Source organism: Adiantum capillus-veneris, chromosome 18 (assembly GCF_014529385.1).
Source record: "Adiantum capillus-veneris isolate H3 chromosome 18, ASM1452938v2, whole genome shotgun sequence".
Classification (NCBI taxonomy): Eukaryota; Viridiplantae; Streptophyta; class Polypodiopsida; order Polypodiales; family Pteridaceae; genus Adiantum; species Adiantum capillus-veneris.
The window spans coordinates 119,719,025-119,738,000 of NC_140948.1; the positions used below are offsets into that span (position 1 = coordinate 119,719,025).

Genomic DNA, 18,976 nt, shown 5'->3' on the forward strand with positions numbered 1-18,976 from the left:
AACCCTGCACAGAACTAGTTGTAACCTGATGAGCACAACTCCAATTGGAGCACTTTAAAGCTTGAAAAAAAGATTGAAAAATGACTGGCGAGAAAGCTGAAGATGACCAAAATTGATTCTGTATGCCTCCATGAGCAAAATTGACGCGAAAAGAAGGCTATCCCAACACGACTACACGTAGAGAAGGCTAATCGGGGCAAAAAACTGCATCAAAAAGCACCAAGGAGGCACAACAAGCTAAAACCTGCAAATTTTTTATGTTTTGCTTAACTTTTTTTAAGTTTGTACATGAGTTTAAGTTATATACAAGTCTCCCTTCAAAAAACTCACTCACGGGCACTTATAGTGGCCCGACAACTGTCACTAGACTAGCGACTTGCAGTGCATGTACATGTGCTTGCTAAAGCAAGCTTAAAAACCCACAAAAAGAAAGCCCACACGCCCTTCTGACATCAGGCGTCATGTCCGTATGTACAAATTTACAAAAAACGGGGTGTCAGAAATGCGCCCAACATAGTTTGCCACACCCCAGCCTGCTAGATCATTCATGATCAGCAGCACAAAAGAGATCATGTAAACCACATGAGGAAGTCTTCACTTCATCTTCATCATTAACCACATGATCAGCAAATTCTTCAAAAGAAGGCTCATCCTCAATCACAATCATCAACCTTGCAATATACTTCTTCAACCTGTAGCCATTCACACGTGCTTTATGTGGGGTACCATCCAAGTCGGCAAGCTGATATGTGCCATTTGGAAACCTGTTTAAGACCAAGAAAGGACCTTGCCACTTGATTTGAAATTTCTTTTGAAAAGTGCTATCAAGCTTACTATTGTAACGAAGCACCATGTCACCCTTCGTGATGTCCTTGTCCTTTACCTTCTCATTTGCGTTTGCTTGATTTTTCTTCAAGACTTGCTCATAATGCTCAAAAGCTAACACCCTATCCAATTGTACACATTGCAAATATAAAAGTCTTTCCTTGAATGCATCATTGGGCTCTTCTTCAAGCTTTAGCATCATCTTCAAGGCTGGTATCTCCACCTCAATAGGAAGTAAAGCCTCTTTGCCAAAAACTAGATGGAAGGAAGAAAAACCAGTACCTGATTTGATGGCAGTCCTGTAAGCCCATAGAGCACAAGGTAGCTCTAAATCCCAAGTCTTCACATTGTTTCTTGTCATCTTTGTAAGCATCCTTATAAGCTCTCCATTAAATCTTTCATTCATGCCATTGCATTGGGGATAATATGGAGTAGTAAACTTGCGATGCACATGAAGCTTCTCACATAGATAATCCACCAACTCTCCCCTGAAACCTGGACCCTTGTCAAAAAGTAACTCCAATGGCATGCCAAATTTGCAGCAAATATCTTCGTATATAAATAAGGAAACATCTTTACTCGTGATGTGCTTGACAGCTTTGGCTTCCGCCCACCTGGATAGATAGTCAACAGCAGTAAGTATGTAACATTTGCCTCTAGATGTCATAGGTAGAGGACCTATTGCATCAATACCCCACTTCTCAAACACATCATAAGCCACCATGGTGCCTCTAATTTTTGATTTGAGAACCCTATTTGCCATGCTTTGACACTCTTTACAAGACTTGCACTTGGCACTATGTAGGAAGGCATACTTTTTTGGCTTCTCCAACTCTGATGGAAGCATACCTGTTTGTAGAAACTCTTCCTCCCTCTCCAAGGCTTCCCTTTCCAAATAAAGAGGAGAATCAGCCCTTATCACATACAATTGCCCAATTGAAGCTTGCGCTGCACCATGTGCTTCTTCATTTTGAGACCTGTCCACATGCCTTAAGCTCCAAGCTTCAAAATTCTTAAGCAGATTCTTCACTTGAAAACACATATTTTTCAGCCTTGGATTCTTACTTTGCCACACCCCAAGTACTTGCTTAACCACCAAAAGAGCATCACCTCTTACCCTCACACGACGGATGCCAAGCTCAAGGCAAAGGTTGAGGCCTTTCTCCAAAGTAGCATACTCAGCTTCATTGTTGCTTTGTGCTGTAAGCTTCAAACTCCTTTTAGTTACCAAAGCACCTTGAGGATCATAAACTACCACACCTCCTGAAGCTTCACCATGCGCTTTCCTGTAAGAGCCATCAAAAAACAATAGATACGCATTGTCTATGTCAGGAGCTTCCATGTGTTGCTTCTTCACTGCATCCTCCTTAAGAAGAAGAGGGCTTTCCTTATAGGTAAGCAAATCAGCCAATGTAGCCCTTGTACTCTCCTCAACAAGAAAAGAGAATTGGAATTCCTGTAGCTCCACAATCCACTTCATAAGCCTCTTTGACAAAGTAGGGCTATTCACCAATTGAGGTAGAAGAGTGTAGCTAGTGAGGAATGTGAATGGTTTAGGGAGAAGGTAATGCCTAAACCTTCTACATGCATAAATCACACTTACCATAATGAGCTCCACCTCAGTATAGCCTCTTTCCACCTCTAGCTTCACCCTGCTAGCACAATAGATAGGCTTCATGTAGTGGGAATTGTTACCTCTTTGAAGAAGCATAGCTCCAATAGCATCCTCACCTACTGATGGATTCACATAAAACTCCTATCCCAATTAGGAGCTTGCATAGTAGAAAGAGAACCAAGAACCTCTTTGATACCTTGAAAAACCTCTTCACATTCATTTGTCCATTGTAGAGGATCCAACCTTGCTACTTGTTGTAGAGGATAAAGAAGTTGAGAGGACAAAGGAATGAACCTTGCCATATACTTCACCTTTTGAATGAAAGTAGAAAGTTGCTTTGTATCTTTAGGTGATGGGAGGAGCACCAAAGCCTTCACTTTGTCAGGATCCGCTTCAATCCCATTCTCTGAGATCATATGCCCCAAAAACTTCACTCTTGGTTGAGCAAGATGACATTTCTTTGGGTTGAGTTGACCTCCACTTTCATCATATTGCTTCAATGCCATGCCAAGCTTTGCACAATGATCCTTTCTAGAGCTATAAACACAAAAGTCATCAATAAGATCCTTCACAAACTTGCCAAGAAAGGGAGAGAACACCTTGTTGACGCGCTTTTGATACCACGCACAGCCATTCATAAAACCAAAAGGAAGCACACAATAACAAAAACATCCCCATGGTGTGATAAATGTGGTCTTCTTTCGATCTTCTAAAGCCAAGGTGGGCTGAAAATATCCAGAGAATCCATCACATATGCTATACCTCTCATGCCTTGCATAGAATCAAGTATGTCATCTATGAAAGGAAGAGGGTATGGATCCCTCTCCATGGCTACGTTTAGAGGCTTAAAATCAACACATATCCTCCACTTTCCATCCTTCTTGGGTGTAACAACAACAAGACTCACCCATTCTGCAGTATTCACAGGACATATGAAACCTGCTTCAAGAAGCTTGTCTACCTCTTCCTTTAAAGCATTAAGTTGAACCTACCCCATTCTCCTTAGCTTTTGGCGTACGGGCTGAGCTCCTTCCTTGATTGGAATGTGGATTTCCTCTCCCTTAAAGCCTCTAATTTCGTCATAAGAAGTGATGAATAAATGGGGAAATTGTTGTATCATATGTAGGTACTCACCCTTCTCATGACTAGTCAAGTCGGGAGACAACATACCTTGTATCAGCTCCTGTTTGACATTAGGTTGAACTTTGAGTTGCATCAGCTCTTCAATTTGCTCATAAGACCCAGAGATATCCTCATTCTCCATAAGGCCAAGAAATCTTTGTTTCTCATCATGCTCTTCTTCAAGAAACAAAGAGGAAACATCTAGATCTCTATCGCTGCTATCTTCCACTTCACTGCCATCATCCCCATTGTCTTCTTCTTCACTTGAGGACTCTTCTTCATCACTTTTCTCATCAAAATCAGCATCCAAAGATTGCTTGCTAGCCATGTCAAACCTCTTTTTATCACCCCTTCTATTGTAGAGAGTGATGGTACCATGTCCCCAATCCTGTATAGCTTTGGTTGCCTGTAACCATGGTCTTCCAAGGATAAGAGGGAAAGCACCAATACCTGCAGGCATAACATGGCAATTGACCAACACTTTAACATCAAATACATCCACCTCCAAGTCCTTTATAACTCCCAAGCACCTCACCCTTGATTGGTTGGCAAGCTTTATGCGAAAACCTGAATTCTTCACCATGTTGAGTCCCAAATTTGATACACAAGCTTGAGTAATAACACATACCTGTGCACCTCCCTCAATTTTAGCCTCTCCAATGCACTTCCTCTTATGCCATGCATCCATAGTAGGGCATATATCAGGTAACTCATTCAAAGATAGGACTCTCACTGGCCCTCTTGTAGGCTCCTTCTTCATGGGGTTGACTACGTGTTTCCATTGCCTCTTTAACTTGGGACACATCTCCATGAGTTGCCCAAAGGTAACATCAACCTTTCTACCCACCAAATCAACCCTTAAACTATAATTTGGTTGCCCTTCTCCCAAAGAAAAGTCAGATGCATTGTAATGTTTCCTGGACTTTCTCTTCTTCTTCTCTTTACGTGTACCTGTTTCAACCTATTTCCCTCTTTTATGGCTAGCACTTGCATCACTCATGTCATGATCTCTTGTAACCCTCTTACCTACAGGCATGACCATAGCTCCCAAATCATCCTCTTTCTTCTCCAAACGGATTATGCTTACCACTTTTGTTTTGCCCTTCTCTTCAGCTGTCAAACCACTTAGACCTGCTTCCCCCTTAATCTCAATACCATAATCTTGAGCTCGACAAGGAATTTGTGGAGGAAGAGGAAACATGTCGCCACCCATTCTCTTTGGCTTGTCACATTGAGGGCTTTTGTGACCCCATTCACCACAATTATAACATTGAAACATATCCCCTCTTCCAACCATGCCTCTTCCTCTACCACCTGTATAACCCTCATTGCTTCCATAACCACGTCCATATCCATAGCTTTGACCTCTTCCACCTCCCATCATATGCACACTAAGATTCTTCATAAGACCTACAACCTCTTGCATCTCCTTGTGAAAGGCATTCACATCATGAGAAGCTTGTTGATCATAACCTGGCTCCCTGATGAGGACCCTTGGTTGCTCTACCGCTTTCACTTCAAGCTTTCGCTCGACATTGATTCCAAGTTGATGAAGACGCTCTGCTTTCCACTCTTTATTCTTTGCAATTTCAACTGCCTCCTCAAAGGTCCTTGGCTGCTTAAGTTGTACCTTCAAGCGTAGGTTACTCCTCAAGCTTGCAAGAAACCTGTCCTTCTTCAACATGGCTGGAGGAATTTCAGCCCCCAAAGATGTACACCACTTTGCCCATAACGCATTGAATGCCTTCACAAAGTCTTCTATGGTCTGGCCTTCACCCTGTACCAAGCCTTGAATAGACTGCCATACCTTTTGTGGGTCTTCCACCTGTTGAAAGTGTGTAAGAAAAGCATGCCTTACCATTTCATAAGTCATAACTTGAGGAGGTTGGGCTGATTGTAGCTCCTTTTCGTAGCCTTCCAACCATTCCCTAGCATCTCCCTTCAAACAGAAATAGAAGATTTGCAGCACCAACGCTGGGTCTTGCTTGTCAGCAAGAAGGCAAGCAAACTCCATTCTCTCAATGAAACCTTTAGAACTTTCATTTGATTTCCCACTAAACTCTAGAAAATTAAACGCCATGTCTTCTAAAACCTGTAAGCTGAAGGTAACTTGAAGCGATTCCTCGATGGCGGACACCAAAACACTGTTGGGAAACAAGCAAACTGAAACACCTCTATAGCGATGTCACCCAAGAGCGTTGAAAGAGAACTACAAGACACCAAAAGCTTTTAGGAGTAGACCCTTGGGAATTTACTAGCCGTTGCCCACCCAAGAGACTATGTCACATAGGAGCAAAACCCTGTCAAAGCACGGATTTACAGCACACGTCGACCAATGCATATGAAGACAAGAGCCTCTCCTTTCACAATTAAACATCACAAACCCACAACTTCAACATCAATTCCACAATTCATACATACATGCCCTCCAATTCTGTCAGCACACAATTTGCCACTAGGCTGCCATAGCCATAACCCTGCAGAGAACTAGTTGTAACCTGATGAGCACAACTTCAATTGGGGCACTTTAAAGCTTGAAAAAAAGATTGAAAAATGACTAGCGAGAAAGCTGAAGATGACCAAAATTGATTCCATATGCCTCCATGAGCAAAATTAATGCGAACAGAAGGTTGTCCCAATATGACTACTCGTAGAGAAGGCTAGTCGGGGCAAAAAACTGCATCAAAAAGCACCAAGGAGGCACAACAAGCTAAAACCTGCAAATTTCTGATGTTTTGCTGAATTTTTTTTAAGTTTATACATGAGTTTAAGTTATATACGAGTCTCCCTTCAAAAAACTCACTCACGGGCACTTAAAATGGCTCGACAACTGTCACTAGACTAGCGACTTGCAGTGCATGTACATGTGCTTGCTAAAGCAAGCTTAAAAACCCACAAAAAGAAAGCTCACACGCCCTTTTGACATCGGGCGTCATGTCCGTATGTACAAATTTACAAAAAACGGGGTGTCAGAAATGCGCCCAACAACGTCTTTACGCTCACACCACTGCACATGAGGTATGGGGTTTCCTTTGCAACATGTACGAGGCGAAGACACCCGGAAGGATCCTCGCTCTGGAAAAGACTTTGATGGACTTACAAGTCTCGTCATTTTCGACTATCCAGGACTTCATATCCCGCATGCTTCTGCTCCGTGATGAGCTAGAAACTTGTGGACACCAGATCTCTTCCGAGGGCATGGAAACTCGGTTGCTGCTCAAGCTTCCCCACACTTATGATTCCTTGTTCCAGTCACTTACTACCTCCACACGCCCTACTCCTATCACTTGGGAGAAGCTCTTACCCGCTATGCACAAGATAGCTTCGCGCATTCAGGACAGAGCCATCTCAGGCGCCTCTGCGGGTTCTATTGCATTGGTCTCTACATCCAGTAGGGGTGGTATCCCCTCGGACAGTCTGGACCTGGTTGTACACCTTCTCGCTCTGACAATACTTGTACCTATTGTGGAAAGAAAGTCCATTTTGCAGCAAATGTTATAAACGACGGCGGGACCGCAAGAAGGATTCAGATCCTGAGGATGCGACGGCTTCTTGACAGACGTCTGCCACCGCCATCTCTAGCCCTTCACAGGCTGATGGCTTCACCCTCTAGTTTCATCCATCTCCTTCTTCCCTCTTATGATCGAGATAACTTTTTGGCTTGGAGTTTGCCGGTTTACCACCTTAGCCTTCTATCCTTTTGTGTCAGAGTGCTCTCCTTCAAGGGGGTTCTCTTTCTTCCGTCTATCTCTCTCTTCTGCTGACCTCCACCGATGAGCTCCCTACTCGTCTTCCATCTTTCCCTCATATATATCCTCTTCAGCGACTTGTTCTGTTGTTAGCCTCTCCATCACCTTCCTTGTGCGACTTGATCAGCCTTACCTAGCTTCGGTCATCATCACATTGGTGTTGGACGGTTCGTTGTTTTTTGTTTGGCTGGCGCTTCTTCTTTTCACACTCCAGATTTGCCAGGCGTGTTGCATCTTCTTCCTCAGCGACTCCGCATCTGTCATTAAGGGGGGGTGTTAGATTCTTCTACTCCAGATGCTTCGCACCCTGCTGACATGCTTCACACATCACGTGCACTGGCCCTTGGTTGTGGGTTGGCCACCCGTACACCTGCTAGACAGGGATCTTCAGGCACATTTAGGGTTTTGCTCAGCACTTTGCGTGGCCGACCTATTCTGGTCCTTTTCCATTTTTTCCTCATTTATGGGTTTTTGGTGCATGGTCGTTGGGGCTTCTAGTCTGCCCTACCTACTCCCTATTCTCCTATATATAGGAGGGGGGGATGCACTCTCCTATTCATCTTGCCATCTTGTACACAACAGTTTTTTGCCATCTGGAGTTATTGGGGCTTGCCAACCTTTTCCATCTGTCTCTTGTATGTCCATCGCCATTGCCTCTCTCTCTCTCCACCTTCCGTTGCTCACTCTGACAAATTTGGGGGATCTTAGCTTTATACAGGACAGTGGTAAGGCGGGTACACAATACTCAGGGCATGTCCGACACGGTTCACTCCACCATTGGGGTGAAGCACGGCTGTCCCCTATCTCCGACTCTCTTTAGGATATATGTAGATGAGTTTTCAGATAATGTACAGACAGAGGGTGATAGAGGTTCTCAGCTTGCAGGGACGTGGATTCAGTTGCTATTATATGCTGATGATATTGTGCTGCTCTCAGATTCTCAAGAGGGGATGCAACATCATTCGGATGCATTGCATGTATTTGCACAGGACAGTGGATTGTCTGTTTACCTTGATAAGACCAAGGTAATGGTGTTTAACATTACGGCGCAGTGGGTAAGGAGGTCCGCCCCCACTTTTACACATGGTCAAGAGACTGTGGAGTATGCAGATGCATATACTTATCTTGGGGCGGTTTTCAGTGGTCCAGTATTTTCCCTAAGGCGTGCAACAGATACGAGATTGACTAGAGCCTATGCAGCATTGGGGAGAATTGAGAGGATATGTTCGCAGGTTCACTTCCAAGAACCTCAAACAAAGCTTTGGCTCTTTGACACTTTGGTCACTTCGGCCATGCTGTACGGAGTGGAGATATGGGGCCCCTCAGTTGATCATCATAGCAGAGCTGGCAGTACTAATGGATGGAGATATATGGAGAGGCCCTTGGTGTTCAAGGCCTCGATACCACATGACATTGTTAGCGCGGAGCTCGCTGCTTCAGCCTCCTCCACTGGTAGTGGAGGCACTCACTCGATCGCTTTCATTTATGCATAGCACCTCGGCTCTCCCTAGACACAAATATGCTCGATTAGCACTAGAGTCTTCGCGACAACTAGCATTGCAGGGAGATAGATCATGTTGGTATGCAGAGATGGCATCTTGGTTTTACTTACATGGCTTTAGTATGGATCGGCTACCGCCATTTCAGTTATCTCTGAATGCACCCTCCATCTCCCTCACTAGGGCAGAGATTACCAAGCTCATCAGTGAGGACTTGATTCAGTTGGATACGAGGAGGACATGGATACAGCATACACATGACTTGGGTACGAAGATAGCTTTCTATAGAGAGCATCTTCTCCAACTAACGGAGGATGGTTTTGTGCTCAAACCAGGATACATGGATACTCATCTATCCCACCGGATACGATGTGCTATTGGTCAGTACGCACATTCTCGCATCAGCTAGAGATCGAGACACGCCAATTTAGAGGAGTACCCGCTGAATCCAGGATTTCTAAGGTGTGCCAGATAGAGCCCCAGACAGAGCTACATTACATATGTCACTGCCCAGTATACTATCAGATACGAGGCCGCGTCACTATCTATTCAGAGAGGGTTTTGGACCACTTTCTAGAGTCATGAGATACCAGGATCAGAGATGCCTCGGATTATACTTACTGGAGATTTGCAGACACAGAGAGGATCTCTTGAAGAGGGGCATAATGAGAGAGATCCAACGATAGCGGCAGCTTACAGATTTCTTTCAGTCACAGACAGAGGAGTTCGAGCAGCCCGGCAAGCACAGGCACCAAAAGGCATACAGCTTGATCGGGCGATAGAGTTGGAGCGGTCCCGTTGCCCATGGATGAGGGGGCCCTCTTGACATCGACGTAGATTGCGACAAAGGATCCATATCATACTAACGCGACATACGAGCCGTCCGGGCAGAGTGCTTACCTTGGAGGACATTGAACCTCTACAACCTTTTGGATACTGATGTATATGTCTATGATGCCTCTACTGTCAAAGAGCTCCATTGTATCAGCTCACCCTTTGTATCCCCTTTGTATCAGCTTTCACCCCACCCCTACCCACTATTTGCTTTTCAGTTCTTTGCACTTTGTGTACCCAGACCTGGTATTAGATTCACCACATGTAACCTTTTGGTCTAGAGTGTATTGGTGGAGATGTAGAGGGAACCATTGCAGGGTGCTTCGTATTGAGCCGCTGTCTGAGCTCGAAAAGCCTTGTTGTAGTAAGCGCCAATTGCTTGGGCTGTTTTTGCGTGACGTGCTCCCTCTTGGTTGCAACTCAAAGGCTGCCTCATCCCCTTCTCCGGCCTCCCCTTGCTATCCCATAGCCGCTCATGTCATTACCACCATTGTGCTGGATATGTTGAGGCCTCAGGTCAGCACAGAGAGAGAGATAGATAGATAGATAGATAGATAGATAGATAGTTCTATTATCGTCCTGGGAGGTCAAATATAACCTATGGGACCAAATGAACATGTCACGTGGTGTGAGTGGAGTTCATAAGTGACTCTCGATGCTCAAAAATGGCTGAAATGAACGTCGCAATAGAGAGTCCACATCGTGGTTGGGAGAGGAAGGTATGTAGGGAGAGATCATGGCTGAATATATGGGGAAAAGAGGACCTAATGTGGTCAAAAGCTGAGCACTCAAGTAGTGTGTGGTACTCACTCTCTCGCACTTGACGAGGGCATAAGGTGCAAAGTCGATGACACTCCTCGCCAGTGCCCCAACGTCCTGTCTCGCAGCATAGAGAATGGGAGCTAAGACGAATGGAGGCAATGGTGCGGATCGCACTCAACGGGATGGGCTCAAGGATGTAGGAATGGGTTCGGTTACCTCGTTCCGAGAAGAAGAGAGATTTGTAGTTTGGGGCAACGTGTGTGGTGTAATGGCTGAAGCGAGAACCTCCGGATTTCTCCCAAGCCGTGATACATTGGCGTTGTAAGAAGGCCTCATTAACTTGGGAGTCGATCGACGCATCCTTGACCAAGTGACATGCATCCCATCTTCCAAACCATTTCTTGATATCAAGCATCCACCCCGAACTTAGTATTTTGCTCTTGCATGTCTTTTGAACCATTTGACTTGCTTCATATGCGATTCTATGAAGTCGATGCAAAGGGCTACGTTGTGTCTTACGCATGTACTCCACAACCCTTTGCATGCCCAAGACCTCAATGGGAAGCAATCCGGACTCAAGAAGTAAGAGCATGTAGGGTGTTTGTGTCTTGACTTGGAGAAGAAGAAGAAGAACAGAGTTTTAACGTCGTAGGAAACCATCCCAAGAGACCTTAAAGATCTGGCCGACGAGGAGTTGAACGAGAGAGAGAGAGAGAGAGAGAGAGAGAGAGAGAGAGAGAGAGAGAGAGAATTGGCAGCATTCAGGGCCGCGTTAGTGACGAGGCCAAGTCTTACTTGCTCTCAGTCGGTGGCCAATACTCTCTCGTAGCATCTTCGTCACAAGAACGACTCTGTCCACTCATCAACAACCCTGTCGCAGCATCTTCTTCACAGAAAACATTAGTGGCAAGGGTAGGTCCATTGTAAGGGGTCCCTAGACCTTGTTCATGGCCAAGAAGGGACTCCTTTTACTCCACCCCTCTACACCATTGCCCATGCTCACCTCCCACATCACATCTGTCCTTCAGACATCGGCCATTAGCTCTTTCCCGCACACCACCACACAGGCCACACTCCCCCTCCAGGGACCGTGCCACAGAACAGCTGGTATGATGATGAGTGCAAAGACCTTTATCAGCGCAGCGGACCCTTGCAGTGATCAAAAAGCCAGACACTAGATGAAGATACTCACACGCCGAAAGCATAGGAGCTAGAGCCATACCGCTTATTCATGAGCATGGACAATGCCACAACATGGCGCACCCTTCGAGAGCCACACCCAACTACTCCTATTGAGGACCAACAAGTATGGGAAAATTGTGCAGAGAGACTCTATGAGGTACCAGACCAGCCTCAGATTCCATAGCCACCGGGACCTCGACCCACGAACTCTTCTTTCTTCATAGCAAAGATGGTCAAGAAGGCCATCAACCGCCTACAGCACCGCCGGTCTTCAAATCATACAAGATTACGGAGTGAGTACTTCATCTACGCAGCCGCCACTATAGCCTTGTTGATTGCACATGTATTGAATCGGGTGATAGGGGAGGCCTTCCTAGAGGAGGGACTCGGATCACCATTGTGCCAATCCACACATCGAGCTGCTGAGAAAAGACGAGCCCAGAGAATGGCTCACCCAGCTACATTCATCCGAGCAGCCCTTGCTCCTGATCCTCCCACATACCACATTTTACACCCCCTTATTAGCACAGAGGATGGAGCTAGCTAGCTTGATGCATCTGCATGGTTGCACTACCTTAAGTATATAGGCATGAAAACATCCCTAGTACTAGAGCTCCATCCCCCCCACCCCCCATAGATCCCATCATACACCAAGGTTTTCTCTTTATTTGGTGCCAGGTTGGATTGTTTTGTCTTTTTTGATAGATGGAAGACATACACACATGTATACTTGATTTTCTCATAGGCTGCCTTCGGCCTCACATAGACGTTAAAATCTCTCTCTCTCTCTCTCTCTCTCTCTCTCTCTCTCTCTCTCTCTCTCTCTCTCTCTCTCTCTCTCTCTCTCTCTCTCTCTCTCTCTCTCTCTCATCAAAACTTGGTTGTTCGAGACGCCCAAGGCCTCAAAAATCTATGCATAGGCGGCGTTCACACCAATGCTCCAACCCTTCCTTAGGGGTCTAGCTTTGCACATGCCAAGCACTTTTGTGATAGGCCCTCCCTAGGAAGAGCAAGCTAGTTAGAGATCCATTCCCACTCGACGGGTCCTTTAAAAATAAACCTTCACTAAGAAGGGCAACTTTTGAAAATGCTCTTTAAAAACAAATTTTACAAAATATCAAAATATAAGGTTCTTTGGTTAAAACCTAAGCTAAGTTCTAAAAGGTGCTAAAATATAAGCTTATATTCATTAAAATTTGAGTTCTACCTCCAAGTGGTAACACTTCTACCTTGAAAAATCAAAGTACAACACGAGTGGGGAGTCGCAGGCTTGTGCCTTTCTCTACAAATGTAGTCATTGTGCAATGCAAAATTTGAGGCAAACACTCTCATGATGCTTACCAGTTCCAGAATCCAACGACATCTAGGCTCCTCCTCTAACGACCTAACCTCTAGCGCACGTGTGATTACAAACTACTGTGCGAGCAATCTATAAAAGGTTGAGTTTGGGCACCAATTCTTTGACGAATTGAGGAGATGGCGCTTGAGCCTTGAGAAGACGGGCCATAACCATGAATAGAGTTGCGGCATAGATGGGACATCGGTTGAGGATTCAAGAGACATCAGCAGCTAGTGCTTTAATGTTTTTGGAATCCAAGGATGTCTCATGCCTTAATGGTCTAATAAACTATTAAGTTGCGGATCTGGACATTTACTTGATGTGGTCATGTAGAGATTGAAAGGTGATATAAAAAGCACAAGACAGAGTTCCAAATTTTTTGCAGCTTTGCAAGAACTTAACGCACTTTCAAGATTGGGAGTCTAGACTCGACGTTTCAAGGATCACTTAGGTATACTTCTATCTTTTTGTTTTTGGCATTACGATAGACATTTGTGTTATAACGCAAGTATATGCAACATGTTATCTTCTACATAAATCTATGTGTATGTATACATGCATGCACACACGCACGCACGCACACGCACACACACACACAAAAAAAAAAAACCTATGCATGAGAGAGAGAGAGAGAGAGAGAGAGAGAGAGAGAGAGAGAGTAATTGTCTCAAGTTGCGAGTAATTACCATTATTAGCACTGCCTGCTTGCAGGTAGTGATATAGGCGTGGTGCCTACCAAATCTTGTACACATCTGTTAGGCTTTCTTTCAGGCTTTTTTAGGCTATTTTCTAGGCTTCGTAATAAAAATAGCTTGCGTAAAAAAGGCTTTGCCAATCTTTCTCTCTCTTATTTGCGTTGTCGTTCAAAGCTCTCTCTCTCTCTCTCTCTCTCAGAGCCTGATGAGAGGAGAGGCTAGCCAGTCTCAGAGACACATCACAAACTTCTTTAGAGCAGACATTGGACACCTGGAGGAGCTTACGCGAGAGGCGAAGGCAGGGCAACAACTGGTGGGAGCAAGGCCAGGGCTGAGCAGCAGGTGCAAGAAGGGCATCGTCAGCTACTCAACATGACAGTTTCTCCTCATTGTTCCTGAGTTTCAGCAGTGAGGACATCAGAAAATTCAGAAATTCAGAATTCAGAGCAGAAAACTCAGAAATTCACAGAAACTGTAGGGGGGGGAATTTGTATGCGAAATGTATGCTTGATGCGGGAGAAAATGTATGCATAAGTGTGGAAAGTTTTGGAAACAACTGTGTGTTTAGGGTGGCCGTCTTGTGATGGAGGTCATGAGCGCAAACCCAGCACTTCCCGAGAGCTCTAGCCCCTCCCCCTTGAGTGGTCTGCACGCAGGCATCACCAACAATGAAGAAATCAACTTTTATGGCTACCAGCAAGAGGTTAGCAAACATGGAAAAGGAGATGAAGACGTACAAGACAGAGATGGAAGAGTGGAAGATGGAGAAGGTGGTCTTTCTTCAGTGAAAAATCAGCGAGGCCGACCTTTGAACTTTGGAGAAAATGGAGCATCGGGCCGAAATTGAAGACCTCAACAATCAGATTTCAGCCCTCAAGAGAGACCTAGCCGAGGCAAGAGCAAATGGTGGACTAGAAGAGGGAGAAATCCAACCCTCGGTGATAGAAGAACTTAAGGTAATAAAAGAGCAAATGCAAGCCATTAAGGAAGAGGAGAAACAACAGGAAGCAAAAACGTCTTCATGGACAGATTTGATTACGAAAACCCATAAGAAAGTGGAGGAAGCTGAGAAGTGGATTTCGGTCGCAAAGAAGGGCAAAGGCAAGGAGGTATCAACCCCCCCCTCCCACCATCATCAACATGACACTTGAGGAGGAACAACGAAGACGTATGAGGGCTTTGCCTGTGAGGGTTACCGACCTCAACGATCGGGACAAAATTGATGAGGAAGTACAGGAGCTCATGGTACTAATGGGGATGCAAAAACCGACACACACAAGAGCATGGAGAGTTGGTAAGAAAAGTGGAGGCACGGGGGAAACATCGAGAGGAAGAGCTCTCATATTCCCCTTCCCCTCTATTGAGGAGAAGGACTTCTTGAGAAGGAAGCCCACTCTCAAAAAGACTGGTATCTTCCTTGGTGACGATCTCACCCTCTCACAGCTTGCCCACATGCAAGAAGTCATGCCAGAGATTAGGGCCGCAAGAGAAAAAGGGAAGACAACTTTTTACAGAGAAGGAAGAGTGGTCATTATGGAGAGACGCCCTACATGATGGTGCGAGACCTATGGGACCACACTGAAGATGGCTACTTGGAATTGTAATGGGTGTATGAGGTTGGATGTCGGGGCCTTTGAGGACAGTTTCAGAGACAGGGACATTGTATTCTTCTCGGAGACTCACCAGGCGCCTAGAGAGGTGATGCCACATGTGGGGGGATATAGATGGGAGACAGCACACGAGACAGTCATGAGATCTGAGCATGGGAGTAGAGGTTCAGGAGGAGCAGTGCTATTTAGAGAGGAGCTACAACCACTACTACATATTGTACGGAGAGATGAGCATGCTAGATACATGTGGGTGAGGTTGAGAGCTGACACAAGTCGATTTCTATACATTGCCATATGTTACTTCCCTCCCAGTACGTCACTATATGCTGCATCCAAAGGGCAGTCGCCTTTCTCTATACTGGACGATGATATATGGGAGTTTTCTAGGGATGGTAATATCATCCTCCTAGGGGACTTCAATGCCCGAAAGGGCAACTCTCAGACAGTCTTCTACGACACTTCAGATGAGATGCTTAGAGAGCTGGATGTGGGGGGGTTGGGGCTTGACAGACGCTCACATGACATAGAGTAGACGGAGTATGGGAGATACCTCACAGAGATGACGACTACACATGGATTAGCCATACTTAACGGCTTACAGCGATTTCCTGGAGCAGCCAGCTTCACATGTTTTCCACACAGACATGGTGCCAGTGCAGTGGACTATGTTATGACACAGCCGAGCTTTATCCCTTGCATGCAGGATTTCACAATGGGAGCAAGGCCAGTGGGCGTAGCAGTAGATCATGCTCTCTTGACACTATATGTTTCATTCCAGTATAGTACAGCCCACACTGGGAGCAAGGCCAGTGGGCGTAGCAGTAGATCATGCTCTCTTGATACTACATGTTTCATTCCAGTATAGTACAGCCCAGACATCAAGAGGCAGATCACACACTCGTTATACATTTACATCAGAGACTGATCTGTTTATACAAAGGAGATCTGGGACCGTCTATGAAAAGGCAGAGGTGGCACAACTGGTACAGGCCTCTCAGTAGAGGAGTGCACCACTTTACTGACTGAGACACTGCATGGTGCTACATCAGTGGCATACCCACACACCCAGCCGGGCAGGAGACCACATTTTGGGAGCATGCCCCAGAATAGTTGGTATGATGAGGAGTGCAAAGAGATGAGAGCCCAGCTTCAGAGGGATCGCTTCAGAGGGATCTTTTTTTAGGAGTCATCACTTACAGACAGTCTCGGATTGCTTCCCGGCGCCTTGTACGACGGAAGAAGCGAGCTTACATGGCTCAGATAGAACGAGAATTATATCAGATGTTCTTGAGTAGGGATTCAAGAGAGGCATGGTGACTCTTTCATGAGCACTCCCCTCCCCCAGTGATTACTTCACCTGATGTGTGGGGCCAGTATGCAACATAGTTATATACGGTTCCTGGACAGGAACCCCTTCCAGACCCTACAGAGCCATGCCCAGCTACGAGCACCTTCTTTACCACTGGGATGGTACAGAGGGCCATTGACAGGATGAGGACCGAGAGCGCATATGATCATGACGGTCTAGTAGCGGAGCACTTTATACATGCTAGGGATATGCTGATGGAGGTTCTTGCAGTGTTGTTCAATCGTGCCATGTGTGAGGGGTTACCTGAGACTTGGAGGTTGTCTACTACTGTGCCTATCTTCAAAGTAGGGGATCCTAGAGAGCCTGGGAATTACCGCACTATTATGGTTGGACACATATTGGCACGGTTGTACGCATCCATTCTTGAGCAGCGCTTGAGTATTTGAGCAGAGGATGAGGCGGTACGAGCAAAGGGTCAGGCCGGTTTCAGGAGGGGTTTCTCCACTCTTGATCATATTTTGACACTCAGAGCAATCATTGAGGAGGGCAGGTCACATGGGAGACGGATTTATTGTAGCTTTGTGGATTTCCACAAAGCATTTGACATGGTATCGAGAGCTCGATTGATGCGCAGACTACAGGAGATGGGGGTGCCCATAGAGTTGATCTGGCGGATTATGGCTTTGTACAGATCAGTGGTGGGACATGTACGCACTCCGGAAGGGGTATCTGATTTAGTTCTCTACTATTGGGGTGAAATAGGGCTGCCCATTGTCTCCTACTCTATTTGGTATGTATGTTGATGAGGTGTCTGATTACATTGACAGAGAGGGTGAAAGAGGTGCCCAGCTGGCAGGGACGTGGATCTCATTGTTGTTATATGCTGATGATATAATGTTGATATCTGACTCACCAAAGGGTATGCAGCAACATTTGGATGCACTACACAGTTTTTCAGAGGATAGTGGATTGTGTGAAACCAAGGTTATGGTGTTTAACACCACACCACAGTGGATCAGAGGAAATCAACACATATGGTCAGGAGATTGTGGAGTATACAGATGCGTACACTTACCTAGGGGCAGTCTTCACTGGGCCGAGATTTTCTTTGAGAAGAGCAGCAGAGACTAGACTGACTAGAGCTTACGCGGCTTTGGGAGGACTAGAGAGGATGTGTTCGCAGGTTCAGTTTCAAGAACCTGGGACAAAGCTATGGCTCTTTGATACTTTGGTTGCATCTACTATGCTATATGGGTTGCAGGTTTGGGGACCTTCTGTAGGTCAGGATGGTTGGAGACGTATGGAGAGGCCCTTGGTATCTATGATCTCTCAATTGATTAGAGCCAAGGCGTCCGTACCACATGATATCATTCAAGCGGAGTTAGCTGCCCCCCTAATGGAGATTGAGGTGCTTACCAGATCAATCTCCTTTGTACACAGCCTATGGGATACTACCAGAGACAGATATGCAAGGCTGGCCCTAGAGTCCTCCAGACAGCTAGCTCTACAGGGGGATACATCATGCTAGTATGCACAGATGACATCATGGTTTGAGACACATGGCTTCACCATGGACAGGTTGCATCCTTTTCAGTACTCTCTACAAGCACCCTTGATGTCTCTGCCACACGGGTGGAGATTACTAGTGTCATTCGTCAGGATCTGATCCAGCTGGACACGAGGAGGACATGGATAGAGCCGGTACAGGAGTTGGGCACGAAGATGGCTTTCTATAGAGAGCATCTTCTCCACCTCACAGGGGATGGGTTTGTGATTCAACCTAGCCATATGGACACACATCTTTCTCATGGCTTGCGTTGTGCCATAGGCCAGATACGCACATCCTCACATCAGCTCGAGATTGAGACTGGCAGATTCAAAGGGATACCAGCAGATAGCAGGATATGCTGCTTATGTCATCCAGGGCCAAAGACAGAGTTACATTACATATGTCATTGCACAGTGTACTATGAGATACGAGGCCGTTTTCATTGTCTATTCAGAGAGGGTTTTGGGCCTCTATCTAGGGTCATGAGCTATGAGGATCAGAGATGTATTGGACTGTATCTACTTGAGTTACACAGGCACAGAGACACTTTACTGAGGAGAGCTGGAGAGAGACAGTCCCAGCGACAGATTACAAATTTCTTTACACTAGATATTGGACCCCCAGAGGAGAGCTCTACCCGCACTCATACTACCGCTACTGGCATTCTCATAGACCGAGCATTGGAGCTAGGGAGATCTAGACACCTGGGATTGAGGAGAGGACCTACACAACATTGACAGAGACTACAACAGAGGATTCGAGCCATACTCTCTCGACCTCCAGAGTGCAGATGAGGATGGATCTCCACCATATCTTCCCCCCTTCTTTCATTGTATTACACATTGTATTTTGTTTCAGTTCTTTTTTATTCCGGACATGGTATCAG

At 45.8% G+C, this 18,976-nt stretch overlaps 1 protein-coding gene across 1 annotated transcript in view; it reads right to left on the bottom strand.

Moving 5' to 3' along the window:
* The window catches only part of LOC147436300 (Pseudouridine synthase family protein), a 153,290-nt gene that overhangs the window by 54,913 nt on the left and 79,401 nt on the right, over nucleotides 1-18,976 (bottom strand). The gene's annotated exons all lie outside the window — the stretch shown is intronic.